The 16,149-nt window shown below is 42.1% G+C and overlaps 1 pseudogene; it reads right to left on the reverse strand.

Moving 5' to 3' along the window:
- The window catches only part of LOC128488524 (tyrosine-protein phosphatase non-receptor type 9-like), a 34,981-nt pseudogene that overhangs the window by 2,382 nt on the left and 16,450 nt on the right, over positions 1-16,149 (reverse strand).

Below are 16,149 nucleotides of genomic sequence, written 5' to 3' on the forward strand. Positions count from 1 at the left end.
CCCACTGTACCACCAGGGGCATCCATCCACTCTAATCAGGTAAAGGAAAATGGGGAAATGATTAAAGCCAACAGGGCCAACTGCCACCTTTTTATGAAGCAGGCAATAGTCATGTGTTGCAGGCCCAAAGTCACATTTACTATAATGGCAGGAGAAAACCCTAAGCTGCAAGGTTAAGAATTACTTCTCCCTTAACCCATCATGTCTAAGTAGACACTACCCGTACACGTGAAGAACACAGTCCTGCCGATGTTAATGGGATCCCTTTACACTGATCAACTAATTCAAGAGGTATGGAGAAAGCATCCTGCTGTAGCTTCTCCTGAAAGCAGGGGCCATTTTTCCTCGATTTGATGAATGCATATTAAAAGTACACGGTTTAGGAGGCTGCCTGGGACACGGAAGAGTCCCTAGAGAGAAAATATTCTGTGGCCCCTTAACTAGACCAGAGAACGAATAAATTACCTGTTTATTGTACAATTCCAAGTGTGTCAGCTTGAAGTCTTGGAAGAGATCTATATGGATGTTTCTAATGATGAAGTGTCCAGAATCTTCACCCCTCCCAACTTCGAGGGGCCAGTATTGTCCACATTTTATTCGTCCTCTTTCTATAACCCTTTGCAAATAAAATACAATGGTTATATAAAGATTAAATCGGTCTACAGAGATACTATTTGTTGCATTACACAGGACCAGTTTAGCCATGCTTGCAGGAAAAGCTTACTGAGTTGGCTCTTCCTGATTTCACTGTGCATTTTGGAGTTGTAACGCTTAATCTTACTTAAAGTCATCGGTTAGTGAATAAACCTGCATGCCGCTTGTCATACACAAGCACTGCACCAATAAATTGAAATATTTTATTCAGCATTTAATAAATATAGATACGTGGGTCAGGACTTCTGCATGAGAAAGTAAGACTATTTACCTAGTTGTCATCACAATAATTAAGACTTTTTGCTCCCACACCATCCGCCAGAAATCGTCAAAGGTTTTTGGCAAGGGACCTAAAAAATAAAGAAAAGGACAGATTGGCAATCTGGACTTTATGGTTTCTATACAATTACACTTTAACAATAAAGTGTAATAGTGTCAAGAAATCTCTATAATAGTACAATTATTGTCAATGCCCATGTTAAACACATAACCAAGAGTGACATCTAGTGCTCAGAAGACACTCTTACCTTGCGTTGCAATGTATGCATTTTTCCTTTTGTATCCATCCATGAAACTGGCATTAATATAATCTGTTGTCTGCGAGAGTAAAATTCCAATCTTAGTTAAAAACACACCAATAACCTCACCATTTTTTGTCTCGTGTGAGACTTTGCACATATGAAATTGCAGGAATTACCAACTAACTTAGGTCATCAAGATAAACTAAACTAAAGAGAAAAAAAAACACTTGGGCACAAGCATAAAAAGGGATTTAAAAGTTCTAAAGGAATGCCTCTGCTGCCTCAACCAACTGTATGCCGTGTGGGGCCAGGGACCTCCTTTCCCAATGCATTAATACCTACTGCACATTGCTCATAGTGTCTGTTTGACTTCTGCACTTAGGTGACCATCCCCTTCACTATACTGTTTTACTAATCATCTTTTCTACTCATTTAATGTATCGTTTATTGAAATTCCGTATAAAGAGCACACATCTTGCTGTAGTAGCACATTCACCAGATGCCTAGTGCCACCTGGTGGCTTGTTGGATCAACACAACTCTGATATCTCATGGTGGCAAACCATGAATATTCACAGAGAAAATTATAAAAAAAAAGCAGTATTTTTTTCCTTAACATTTAGTAAAAATCCTTACCTCGTCTGTGCCAATAACTCCCAGCTTGACTCTTGATTGATCCAAACAGAGAACATCACTGTATCTATTTTTTGTTTGATTGCACGGCTTCCTGTTGAAAAGACACAGTCCGTAAGCAGAAACACAAGTGCTTACCTGTCTCTTATTGGCTGCATTAAGCCAATCCGTGGCTCAACAAATTGACAACTGAAGGGGTATTCTGCTGCAGCTCTTTGTACCCCCCAATCGGGGTTAAAGAAGGCATATTAAAGAACATAACCAATATACATATCTATAAGTAGACAGTGAAAATCAAGACAACTTAAAAGAAAGCTACTGTTCTGTAGTACAGCCCTTTAGGGAGAAAAATAAAAAGTTGAGCACTGCATTCCATTACTGCTAGGGTATGTGATGGCGTTTGAAACGATGTCTCTTGCCCTTTACTCATCTGAGAAAAGTTCCTATAAGGCTAGGTTTCCACTTGGGTTTTTGTCCTGCGTTTTTTTCTTGATGAAAAACGCCAGGAAAAACGCCAAGAAAACTGCCACTGCATTTACCTGCGTTTTGGCGTTTTTTCTGGAGTTTTTTCTGGCGTTTTAGCCTTTCTGTGGAAATTGCTTTTTTTGACCTTAGGCAGTTTTTCCAGCCTGTACAAGTTAGAAGTTTCACCCAGCTAAAAGGGATTAGGATAAATGGCAAGTATCTGCCCTCTCCTGATGTCATTTACTTGGTAGACCCTTTTGTCTCTTTTCTGTGGTTTGTAAGGCATGCTTTATTCCGAATGTCTGCCCCTCTGGGAAGATTGGCCCCAAATGATGGTGCAAATTGTTTGCTGTTGCTTTTGACACGCAGGATCCAGTTGATGCGTTGGGTATGTTTGTTTGTAATGGCATGTTTGTTCCAAATGGTGTAAAATGCAATACGAACCAGTCCAGGACTTTGTTTTGTGTGACACTGTTTGTTTTCAGCCTATTTCTCGTAGGACACACAGATACTGGGTCCATCCTCTGCATTGTAACTGTGGAAAAAACGCCATAAAAAACGCCAAGGCAATAAACCCACATGGCTTTTTCATAGCGTTTTTTCTCTCCCATAGACTTCTATTGGAGGAAAAACGCCAAGATTTCTTGCAAAAAACGCCAGAGTGTCAACATGCTGCGATTTTGAAAAACTGCCACAGAGCCCAAAAAAGCAGAAAAACGCCAAAGAGGACTGAAAAAACGCCAAACAGAAAAACGCCAAGTGGAAATGGCATTTTGCAATTTCCTATTGAATTACAGCTAACATCTGGCTGCAGCCGTTTTTCACAAAAAAAACGCCAGGTGGCGCTATTGGCGTTTTTATAGGCGTTTTTAGCAAAAAAAACCAAGTGGAAATCTAGCCTAAGAGCTTAATTCAGTAAATACAAATCCAAAACAGTTGGTATCCGCCTGTTGTAAACAGGGTGGGCGACTTCTAGCAGTATTGCACGAGAAATCTTGTCCTTAAGGTAATGTTTAGTGCAGGGCTTGACAAATTTGTTGTGAATCTAGGCGCCAGGTAAAAAAGTTAGGAGCCAGGATTTTTTTAAACTAACAGTTGGTCAGGAGTGATCTGATCATCATCAGCCCACTTACTAAACTCACAGCGTTTGACCTGGAAGCACCCTGGGCTTTCAGGTCAGTGCTGTTTGTTTTTTTTTTTAAATACATTTTTTTCATTTTTTTAACTCTTTCGATGCTGATGTTCCATTGGAGCACAGCATTGACAGATATTTAGTCCCCACAAGCTTGTGGGGACAAATTTTAACCCCTGCAATGCCACGAATGTGTCATACACAATTGTGGCATTGAAGGGGTTAACGCTGCACTGTCGCTCTCATGGAGTGATCAGGCAGCAGGGGGCTGTTGGGGTTGGTCTCCACACTCATGGCGAGACCAAAGAACCCTCTCACCCTGTCCCTGAAGCTGCCTCTGGCAGCTGGGAAGCAATTGCTGGTCTATAGACCAGCCACTGCAGGGGGGAGTCTCTGATGACTGCTGTAGGCTTCTATGCCTACAGGAATCATCAAAGGGCTTGTGGGGGCTCGTTTTTTTGCTGTTGCTGGTCTGCCTGGGCTTCCAGGCAGACCACCGGCAGCAGAGCCCCTTACAAAACGGGAGTTAACCCCTAAAACGCCGCGATCGCGGCATTGAAGGGGTTAACGCTCCACTGTCGCTCTCAGGGAGCGATCAAGCAGCAGGGGGGTGTTGGGGCTGGTCTCCACACTCATGTGGAGACCGAAGAACCCTCTCCCCTGTCCCTGAAGCTGCCTCTGGCAGCTGGGACTCAATTGCTGGTCTATGGACCAGCCATTGCAGAGGGAGTCTCTTTGATGACTGCTGTAGGCTTCCATACCTACAGAAGTCATCAAAGGGCTTGTGGGGGCTCGTTTTTGCTGTTGCTGGTCTGCCTGGGCTTCCAGGCAGACCACCAGCAGCAAAGCCCCCAAAACGGGAATTAACCCCTAAATGCCGCGATCGCGGCATTGAAGGGGTTAACGCTGCGCTGTCGCTCCCATGGAGCGATCAGGCAGCTGGGGGGTGTTGGGTGAGGTCCCCAGACTTGTGTGGGGACCCAATCAACACACAAACCCCTTCCCTGAGGCTGCCTGTGGCAGCTGAAAACACGAGTGCTGCTTTTCCAGCAACCGCGTTTTCAGCCTACAGGATCACTCCGTGGGAGTGATCTCAGGCTCGGGGGCGGGCTCGGAGTGGCTGTGCTGTCTGCCCAGACTTCTGGGCAGACAGGAACAGCGCCCCCATGTGGTGACTCAGCCTCTTACATCCACAATTTTTTCTGGATGTAAGAGGCTGACAAAACCTAGGCGCCAGGACAAAATTCTCTGTCGCCATGGCGACCTGGCGCCTGGGATTTGTCGAGCCCTGGTTTAGTGAAACCAAGACATCACAATCCAGAGGAAAAAAATGTAAAAAAACCCAAAAGGCCCCTGCTTGTCTTCTAGAAGAGCACAATTTTTTAAATTCATGGTCGTGCTGCAGCTATGTGTTTTTGTGACAAAGGGGTCTTAACAATACAAGTCCACGTGCAAACAAAAAAAACAAGAACACACTTGGTGGAAACAGCTTTGCGTGCTCCCTCTTCTGACTGTAAGGCTCTGTCAATGCTTTAACCCCTTAATGACAAAGCCCGTACAAAGCCTCAAAATGCATTGTCTTCAATGGGTTTAGGGACCGCCCATTGTCCTTAAGGGGTTAAGAAACTTCAGGCTCTGGGTCTACCTGTGGGAACCCAGAGGAAAGTCAGCAAGGCGCTGTTATTCAAACTGTAAAAAAAAAAAAAAAAAAAAAAAAAAAAAAAAGTTTGCTGGCACTCTGGCAGGGCTCGACAAATCCCAGGCACCAGGTCCGAGAATTTTGTCCTGGTGCTTAGGTCAGAGGTGTCCAACGTGCGGCCCGCTGGACTTCAACATACGGTCTGGTGCAGCACGGTGTGTGCAAGCCGGCCGCCTAATAAAGTTAAATCGGTCGGCGTGCGCACACGGCGGTCTTACCATGTGAATGTTGGTCTATCGGCCCACGTTCACGCAGTGCGGCCGCGAGGTGAGGTGCCAAGACCGCCGTGTGTGCACGCCGGCCGCTTTAATTTTATTAACTGTTAGGCGGCCAGCTTGCACACCGTGTGGCTGACAGAATAGTTCCTCGTGACGATCCTCTCCACGTCACGTCGGAGGGAAGCGGGGGGAAAAAAAGAAAAGGGAAAATGTAAGCATTTACAAAAATATATAGTTAGGGGTTCGAGGAAAGTGGACCTATATTTAAGGGGGGGGATTCCCTTGGGACATCATTAATTTCTGTCATTGAAAGCATAAAAGGCAGGTTTAATATCCCAAAAGAATACATACACACACTTTTAGAAGACAGTTCCAGACCATTAAAGGCTGATGGGTAAGCTTCTACATGCATCTCCTACAATGCAAACACCTCGGCCAGAACAAAACAAAAAATATAACAAAATACGCAGATGCATAGAGGGGAAACAAAGGATTTTTCAAGAGGAAAAAAAGTAAATTTAAAGGCAACACTAAGCTATGTATTAAGGTGCATATGATTGCAGGAGCGCCCCTTTAAAACACATGTTGTCACATCACCTCATTAGAACTGTGGTTTCAAAAATATCTACGTTTTATATATCACACAAATGAAGCAAGTCCTCACATTCCATATCAGTAAACCCATTTAATGGCCTGTTCTACACATGAGTAACAGATCTCAGTGCGCACTAGTAAAAGTACATCATATCAGACGTATCTTTAACACGGGTTCATAACCCACAGCATGCACGAGTAGGATTAGCCATAATGTAATTCCACCATTTAGCTGATAAGAACTATCCAGCCAATCTAGTCTAGATTCCACCTTGCTAAAAAAAATGCTGGTATGGCACACAATCTTATTATCTTGTCGTTAATGGCCACTTGAGTCCGTTACCAAGGCTGCTGGGAAAATATTCTTTGCGGTAATCGTCGGAAGTAGGCACAAAGAACCAGTCACCGCCAGATCACCCAAGGGACAGGCCTAAGTAATACGTATTCCCAGACGGAGATAAAGTGAGAGAAAGGTCGGAACAGAAGATCAAATCCCAAAATATTTTTAGAAAATGTGCATTAATTGCTCGCTCCCAGCTAACATTAGAAAACAATAGCTCTTACGCAAGCAATGAATAAGCATGTTTACGATGCAACTTCTCTGGGGCAGAATTCAGCTTTTTACATTCATCTGGCTGGGAATACATTGCATTTTAGACACAAGACATCTAACTCTGATGTGACCACATACAAAATTACAATTTTATCCTCCTTTATAAACTGTTCTTGGCTTCTTGTTTTTCCCCCCAATCATTATCCTAACTAAACAAGCTTCATTCTCTACTAATGTCACAACCAAAGGCCATTCCAGAAGAATACATTTCAAAAACTTACTTTGATACATCAAAAGCGCCAACCGGTGGCTCTTTCCTAATTTCTTCATATTCTTGAAAAATCCCCCTCTTTTTCATGCGCTTGACGTGTTGGACCAAACCAAGTACAGTCATCCCTCCTTCCTCTGGCATATGTATAGATGGCTCCATGCCGGCAGGCAGTGGTCGAGATTTCTGGGGTAAAGGTGGGATGGAGGGATTGTCAGCAGGTTGCTTATACAATGGAGTGTCCGGAGGGGTCTCTGACTGAGGCGGAGGCCTCCGGCAATTTGTATTTCCGCTAGAGCTTTTGTCACAGCAGTCGTGGTTGCCGCCGAGCGCAGAACCATTCCAGTGCACGCAGCCAGCTGCTCTGTGCGCCTCTGCGTAATTTTTAGTCCTGTTTTCGTGGTAATGATTATGTATAAGTCTAGTGTTATCAGTCACATTCTGCTGGGTGCAGTTAGAATTAAGTCTGTCACTCACAGGGTTCTGTTCTGCAGCATATATAAGGAACAGATGGTCCATGCAGTCGCCATTCTCTTGCCCTTGTCTGGAATTGACACATGCCTGGATCCATGCAACGTGGCTTATTTTTGATGTACCACCCAAATGTTCCGGTAAGGAGTCCTTCGGTATGTGGTTTACCAGTTCATGAGCTTTTAATGTGCGTACCTATGTCAAAGAAGAAAAAAAAAAAAAAAAATACAGAATATTAATTTCAAACTATAAATGGTAAAAGGAAATGACACCATTAAAAGATATAGAACCTTGGTTTCCTATGTCACACCAAGTGCCAAGTCTGGAATCTCAGCTTATACGAGTTGAAACTAGTAATTAGTGATAGCAGCCAGAGACTGTATTGCAGAATGGTAAACACGACACAGGACACATAGCACAACTGGTTTTGTAGAAACAGATGCCTAATTAACCGCCAAATACCTATAATCTAGAAATATGCCAGCCACCAAATGGTAATGGTAAAAGCAGATTGCTACATGAGTGATTAAGAAAAACAGAGAATTGTTCAATAAAAGAATACGATACTTATAACCAAACATGTTATATATAATAAAACCAAACAAAAACATTCAGTTGAACTCGTACAAAAACTTGATATTGTTTAGATGACAAAACCCTTCATGTCTGGCAAAACCCTACAATTTGGTAAAGCAATATATTACCCTTTCACGTAGTTTTTCTCTAACAAACAGCCGCAAAACAGCAAACGGAGCTCTAAACCAAAGTGGAGAAGATACAATGAAGACACACTTCAGTCTTGCGGGGAAGGCACCCTACAGAATAAGAAACACAGATTACTGAAAAGTTACAGGTACAGAAGTTGAATGTCTATATTATTTTGTCCTATCCGAAGGAATGTATATAAGCCCTGAACGGCATGTACGATTACATTTACGGGTGCAGACTTTGGTATAGCATCGCAAAGCTCACACACACATGCACAATACATCATGTTAGGAGAGTTAAAGGGCTATTGCTTTTGGGGAGCCTGTACAACGCACGGTTAGATCAACGTGATTGAATATATCATTTCAATAATAGTCATTAGCCGTAGGTGAGCAGATATCAGCAGGTGAGGGAGGAAATAAAGGCATGTAGCATTGCACCTCCTTTTACAGGAACCATTAGCACGTGGGTCGGATTTCATTCACATTCTCAGAACTCGAGGAGGAAAATAACAGTAAGGATTGTTTACTAATAAACTAATGGAGTTTCTCCCCCCCACCGATGATCAGAGCTCAAATTCCATGCGTGGCTATTGTTTCAGATCTGATTTAATAGCGCACGCGCAGCACACTTTCATCCGTGCCGCAGATATTTAGTGGTCTACACGAACTTAACGGCTAATCAATAGATAACCAGCCTCAAATGCAAAGTGCTGCAGAAGACACTCCTAAATTATATTATATATATAAATAATTTTCCCCAGAAACCTACTACACATTTTAAGTGAAAGGTGTTAAGACTCCTTTGGAACAATAAGACATGTGAGAGACATACCTTTAATAGGTTCAGTATCTTTACACACAGCTCATAATCAAAATTCCCATATGTGGAATTTATCATGTCATATATGAATATGAGTCCATTCCGCTGAGTCTCCACCCTGTAACAAAGAATGAATATCACAGAATATTTACTACTATAGGTCATCACGCATCAACGATTAATGCATATTTTAATATTACTGCAAAATTGACTTGTTATAATTCTTGCCACTAATAGCAATGAATCGTCTACAAGGCAAGAAAACTTGCATGGTGAACCCCTAAACGATAAATACAGTCTCCAGGATTCGAAAAAGGTTTAGAGCTTCAATAGTGGCCTGCTCCATTTTTCATCAATTATTTTAGTACAACTAGAATTTAATAATGTGGGGCCTAAAGTGATGTTTAAGTAGAAAACAGTTAAATTAGCACATTGCGTATGGATTAGATTAAACTACAGGTAAATGTCAAAGGAAACGCTGCAATACTTTTTACAGAAAAAATACTTGGCAAAGACCACAGAACTACTCAAGGACCAATTTTGGGCCTCCTCTTTCTCAGTGGACAAGAAAGCAATGAGCATTAATAAATTACCTCTCAATGGCTTTATCTAACTGATAGATAATAGCCTGCAAAACTGCCTTATGAGTGGTAACATCCGGTCGATGTAGTCTAGCAGTGAATAAAGCCAGTGCCGCTCCACTCGCATCCCTTCCGGGCTGCAATTGAATAAAAAAAAATTTAAGTTACAGAAACAATGCTAAATACTAACCATTAACCCTTGTGTGGTCACCGTTACTGCTTATCATACATTTACACACTCTACAGTAGCCATACAGCAACAGACATTAACATCTTATGCTCACAAACGCTAACACCATACAGTAACACACACACTAACAGTCTACCCTCATGTACACACGTGCAAACACCATACACTCATTCAGTGATACTGTAACATCATACACGCTAGCACCTCACTCACACATGAACACACTCGCTAACACTATACATATATACAACAATTACACACTCTAACACTATGAACGCGCACTCACTGACTCCGGCACTACAATACAGTAGACATACTGACTCCAGCACTGTACATATACACACATACATACTGATACTACAGTGTACACAAACAATCTAAGTATACATATACTACTCCCTCTCCCACCTTGTGCCATCACGAATCCACCACCAAACGCTTTCTTGCGGACTTGTGATGCGACTGTGGTGAGCCTCACAACACCCACTTTTCCTGCAGGAAAGCATAGGGTGCTGGATTCATGATGGCGCCAGAAAGTGGTTTTTAGTCGCCACAGCGACCCGAGGTTTGTCGAGCCCTGTCATGAGGATACCATAGAAGCATATGATATCCTAGCGGGCGACAATCTCTCTGAATATTTTCATGAGATTTTTGTTTCAATAAGATCAGTAACCAAGTCACATGATTTTTAAAAAAAAATTAAAAACACATTTTCTTTTACATCACTAACTTGTGACTTGCGGTTAGACTTTTGTCAGACTCTTACCAAAACTGTAAATTTACCACTCAGCAGCTCGGATCGCAAAGGCTCTTCGTCAGGATTTATATTGTAGATCCCTTCCTTAAGTCTTGTGTTCTGATATAAGAGAGCACAAACATGCTATTGATGTTACTATAATGGAGACATACCAACTTAATCACAATGTATTTAAGCTAGCGGACACAGTGAGCCTACAGAAGACGGAAATATAAAAACCATCAAGCATGCATCCGACAAACATGGAAACCTAATAAAAAAAAAAAAAAAAAAAAAAAAAAAAAAAGATCATGTGATCCAAATGGGCACGGCCATATCTGGCTATTAGACAGAAAAAAAAACAGATGTCTGAACGCATTAGCTCTTTGGACACAGCCCACAATCTTCAAATGCTCTCTTTCTTGTATCGTTCTCAAAAGGGTGTTGGAAAACACCTGAAGCTAATGTAGATAAGGCATCATAAACTACTTAACACAGAAAAATCATATGCCCCTAGGTATCTCAATAATCTTTTATCCCAACCGCAAAACACTCCAAAACAAACTGGATCCAGGTACTGATAAAACACAATATACACTGACTGCGCAATAAAGCCATCCTACTAACTATACATACCCACCCGCACACACACACAACACGCTAAAAAGGAAAAGCTTACAGGTGTCAATAGATCCTTATTGCTTTGCCATCAACACATATGACCGCAGTGGTCAGACTATGGTGCTGGTCTGGAGACTACTGAACATTTCTGTCAGGATTCTGTGATATTCCCGACAGGCAGTTCATGATTGGCTGGGTGTGTGTCGGGTTATTAATAGCACACGTGATGAAATGCACCATACCATGAACACACGTGAAAGAAAGGTCAGCTGTTCACTCAGAAGCCACTGAAGCCAAACTGGTTAGACAACGATGACATGGTACATGAGGAGAAAGGAGATTTGGTCTGGAAGTAAGGGATGACTACACAAAGCAGGTTTGCCGTTTGAAATGGACGAGTCACCAACTTAGCATCTCACAGATGTGTGATCATTCCACCCCTTTGATAGTAACTGTTCTGTAACGCCGATACAACGCAAATTAATAGGCGTGACCGGATAGAAAAGAGGTTATACATGTTTCAAGGTTCTGATAACGCAGCTTCACTGTTGCTCACCTAAAATTGCAAAACACTCTTTGATGGTATGCCACAGACAGCACGGGCCTCAAGCCCACACACGTTCCTTCCATCAGTGATTCCCATCGCAGTCTCCAAGGCACACTAACAGGGCAGTAACTGCCATACACCACAAAACCTGGACTGTTTGTATGCCTAGATGACGGGCCTGGGAACCACTGCCTTACACGGTTCCATCTGCCACAGTGGGAGAGGGCTGGAGTCATCCTCACACGGACATAAGGGCAGGTTACAGGAAAGTGTGTTACAAGATGATTTTGACAAAAGTTCAATTGTTTTTTTCAGCATACCTAATGGAGAACCCTATGTTGACAGAACATAGATGACGTAAACGTAAAGTCTTTTTTAATGTAAAATAAAGGTAACATTTTAATGGACTTTAGTGGAGTGAAAGTAAAATAAGGGCTCTCTGTACAATGTAGTAGCAATCGCTTGAGTAGCAGCATCCAAAGGAAAGCAGTGGAGCAGAGACCCAATATAAGGACCACAAGTATGTAGTTATATGCCTGGCACATGACTGTACAATGCTCCAATAAACAACCCGGATTGTGGGCAATTAATGCCTTCAATACCTTATCTTTTTGTTAGATCCTTAATACACTGTCATTTATTATAAAGATACAGTCTACGGAGTATGATCCGGGCAAAAGGAGCTCGACTGTTCAGAAGTAGCAACGAATGGCTGTAAAACCAGATGAACTACTCAATCTACAATGCTGAGCAATCTTGTGCCACAATGACGCAAGTGAAATACCAACTACACAGCTAGAAGTAATAATTAAAGTTTGGAAATAAAGAGGGTTCTCAGGGATTCTCCAGACACCACCTATTTTTTGTTTTTATTTGAAGGTCCCGTAACAGTACTGCAATGAAAATTTGGTATTTACCCAACATCAAAAAGCATGTAATTAAATATTTCCAGGAAAACTATTTTTTCCATTAGAATATAAATGTACAAACGGGTACCAAATGATTTTGTCCTTGAAAGATGGTGGTATATGGCAATGCAATAAGCATGCTTGTCGAAATAAAATTAGACTACAAACAGGATTTTACAGTGAATCAAATATAATTTTGCAGTTTCAGAAACAGGTACTCATACACAAACAAATGAGAGATTATGGGGTTCAGTTAAATGGTGTAATAAGAAACATTGTGGAACTTTTGACGATTCAAAGTTACTTTGCAGAATTCATGTGATAACTTATGAAAATCTACTTGATACAATGTGTAATTCAATTAAAAATTATTTGCCTCTAGAAATCAACATGTGTTAAGAAATTGAATACATAACCCAATTGTAGTACTTTAAGGTTATTAACAATGTTATAAATCAAATATGCCTTATAACCCCCTATATACCACTGTGCCCTTGATATGCCCTCCCCGTGCTCCAGACTCCTTGGTGTCTAGCAGGGGCAGCTGGGGAGCGTCTGAGCAATGTGCTCTATGACTGAGCACCGGAAGGTTATGTGACACCGGTGTTCCATCATAGAAGGCCCGGTGGAAGTGCCAGCAACAGCCGAGGATGTCCGCACGCATCGCACAGACGCCCACCGGCTGCCAGAGAGAATGATCCGGGTCCCCTGCAGCGGATCCTCCTCTCTGGCAGCCGCTGAACATTGCGCAACGCTGGTTGACACTTCAGCCGCTGGTTCATAGAAGCCCCAGCGGAAATGGAGGACAGTAGTGGAGGTTGTCTGCTCTGGAAAAACCCCTCATTTTATAAATCGATAAAATTGATTCAACTAATCGATAACGAAATTCGTTGGCAATGAGTTTCATTATCAATAATTATCGATTAGTTGTTGCAGCCCTTCTCGTTAAGGGGGCTGCCATCATGCCTCTTTTTTGGAAAATCTGAGTTTTGAAATATGGTGTAGTTTCCAGTTTTACAATGATAATTATTTAGTTCTTCCCCTGTTATCCGTGCCCAATCTACTAAACACACTGAGATCTCTCCCTACTGCCTTGTGTCAAGCAATAGAATGTCTCAGTCTGAATCATCCTTTGGGCCAATTAATTTAAGAAGGACTTTATGAGCATTGACATAAAGTGTCTTTCTCAGCGTGGTGCTTAGAGAAATCCGGCAATTGTGACCTACAGACTTACCAATAAAGTTTATTGAAATCTTTTGAAACAAACCCCAGTTTTTCAGTGCTCACTACATTAACAAAAAATTTTCACAACCCCCCCCCCCCCCCGTCCATGATACCAGACATGCCATAGGACAATAAAATCAGGGAAAGATGTTTGAGCTGCTATCCAATAAATACTTGGCACATAAACCTGTCTCATGAATAAAGGAAATTATATACTCACCCTATAGGCTTGGAATAAATCAATTGCTCTGGAAACATCAAACTTCCGAGCCATTAAAAATTTCACAGCTGTGTTTGGAGGCACTGAAACCACTTGTGGTTGTTCCCGGTTTTTCAACTCTGCCAGAAACTCTTCGATTGCCTATTTTTAAAAGGATAAGAAAAAAAAAACTATCTTAGAAACCATTTATATTTTGGGGTTAAGTAGCTTTTCACATTGATGATTCAGTAAACATACATTTTGATCAGGTGTGCCTGATTCACTTTGGAGGTGGTACACTTTCAGCTAGTCATCATGTTAGCCAGTTGGCAATGAAGTGTATAGGTAGAAATAAATTTAAACACTTCAACCCCCCCCCCCCATCACCTCTGTGCTGGCATAGAGATAAAAACTCCAAGTGTAGCCGGTGGGTGAGCAGAGTACATCCATGCACACACAATTTTATCAATCATGACACAAAATGCTTTGCATGCTACCATATGTACAGAATTGTGAGACAGAACAGAAAAGCAGTCTTGGTGTGTGTGTCTCAATCATATATGCTAGTGTTGGGGGCCACACACACCTCCGATTATAGGCCGCACCCTTATAGTTTGGTGCCGTTTTAAAGAAAGGGACCTTAAGAAGGCTATAAATTATGGAGCTACAATAAAATCCTTTATAGCCTTTTTAATTCACGATGCACCCTCTAAGAAAGAGAAGAGCAGAAGTAATGTTATGAGGTTGCGTTTAGGGCTGCAACTAACGATTATTTTCATAATTGATCAGTTGGCCGATTATTTTGTCGATTAATCGGATAAAAAAAATGTACATTTTTCATTTATTTAAAATAATTTAATAAACAAATGATGTTAAATACAAACCGCAGAATAAAAAAAAAAAAACTTTGATAAAATGCATTTCTTCTCTTTATTTCCCAACCAGCCCCCCCAATTTATGCACATTTGAGCCCAGGCTTGCCACGCTGCCTCCCAGACATGCCACGCTCCCTCCCACATATGCCACTCCACGCTGCCTCCCACATATGCCACTCCACGCTGCCTCCCACATATGCCACTCCACGCTGCCTCCCACATATGCCACTCCACGCTGCCTCCCACATATACCACTCCACGCTGCCTCCCACATATACCACTCCACCCCCACATATGCCACTGTGCCTGATACGCCTTATACCCCCTGATACACCACTCCATCCTCCCCAGACATGCCACGCTGCCCTCCCCACATATGCCTTATATTCTGCATATGCCTTATACCCCCAGATATGTCACTCCGTCCTCCCCAGATATGCCTTATACCCCCCCAGATATCTCATAGGCCCCTCATAGAGTCACAGACCCGTTCACAGCACACTGACACCATACTTTTATAAAGAAGTACTGGGTTAATCTTCACTGTCCCCAGGATTTAGATTCCCTTTAGTCTGCCCCCCTTTATCTCTAACTGCACCTTAAGTTAACTTTATTAAATTAACCCTCAGTCCTCATCATTAAATTAACCCTAAACACCCCCATTAACCATAACTGCCCCTAAATTAACCCTAAACACCCCATTAACCACAGCATCCCCTAAATTAACCCTAAAGACCCTGTCAACTACAGCAGCCCCTAAATTAACCCTAAACACACCATTAACCACAACTGCCTCAAATTAACCTCAAACAACCCATTAACCACAGCTGCTCCTAAATTAACCCTAAACACCCCATTAACCATAGCTGCCCCTAAATTAACCCTAAACACCCTATTAAACATAACTGCCCCTAAACACCCCATTAACCATAGCTGCCCCTAAACACCCCATTAACCATAGCTGCCCCTAAATTAACCCCCACCTCCCCTAACTTTCAGTAGCCCAAATATTAATTTTATACTTACAGTTAGATGAGTGTCACAGCCATGTGGTTCTGGCCTTCTGGGAGAAGGAAGGGGGCGGGGCCAGTTGTCACAGTGATTACAGGGAGGGACTGGTAAGTAGGAGCTGCTGCTGTGAGTCACTCAAACGGTTTATATAATGAGGGGGATTTTTCAGAAATCGTTTGATCTGAAAAAACCCTCATTTTATAATCGATTCAACTAATCGATAATGAAATTCGTTGGCAACGAATTTCATTATCGATTATCGATTTTATCGATTAGTTGTTGCAGCCCTAGTTGCGTTATCACAGGGCTGCATTGCCAATTGGATCAGAGTAACAGAAGTGCTCGATTTCATTGAACTCAGCACAGGAGAGGTAACAAAGAACCACACTCCACCCTGAATAGCTATACCCCAAGTATAGGGCACACTCTTAATATGTATACTTAAATTGGGGGGGGGGCACATATACGGCATATATAACATAATACACTTGCGCGCAGTGGTCCTTCTCATTCACACATT

Source organism: Spea bombifrons, chromosome 1 (assembly GCF_027358695.1).
Source record: "Spea bombifrons isolate aSpeBom1 chromosome 1, aSpeBom1.2.pri, whole genome shotgun sequence".
NCBI lineage: Eukaryota > Metazoa > Chordata > Amphibia > Anura > Pelobatidae > Spea > Spea bombifrons.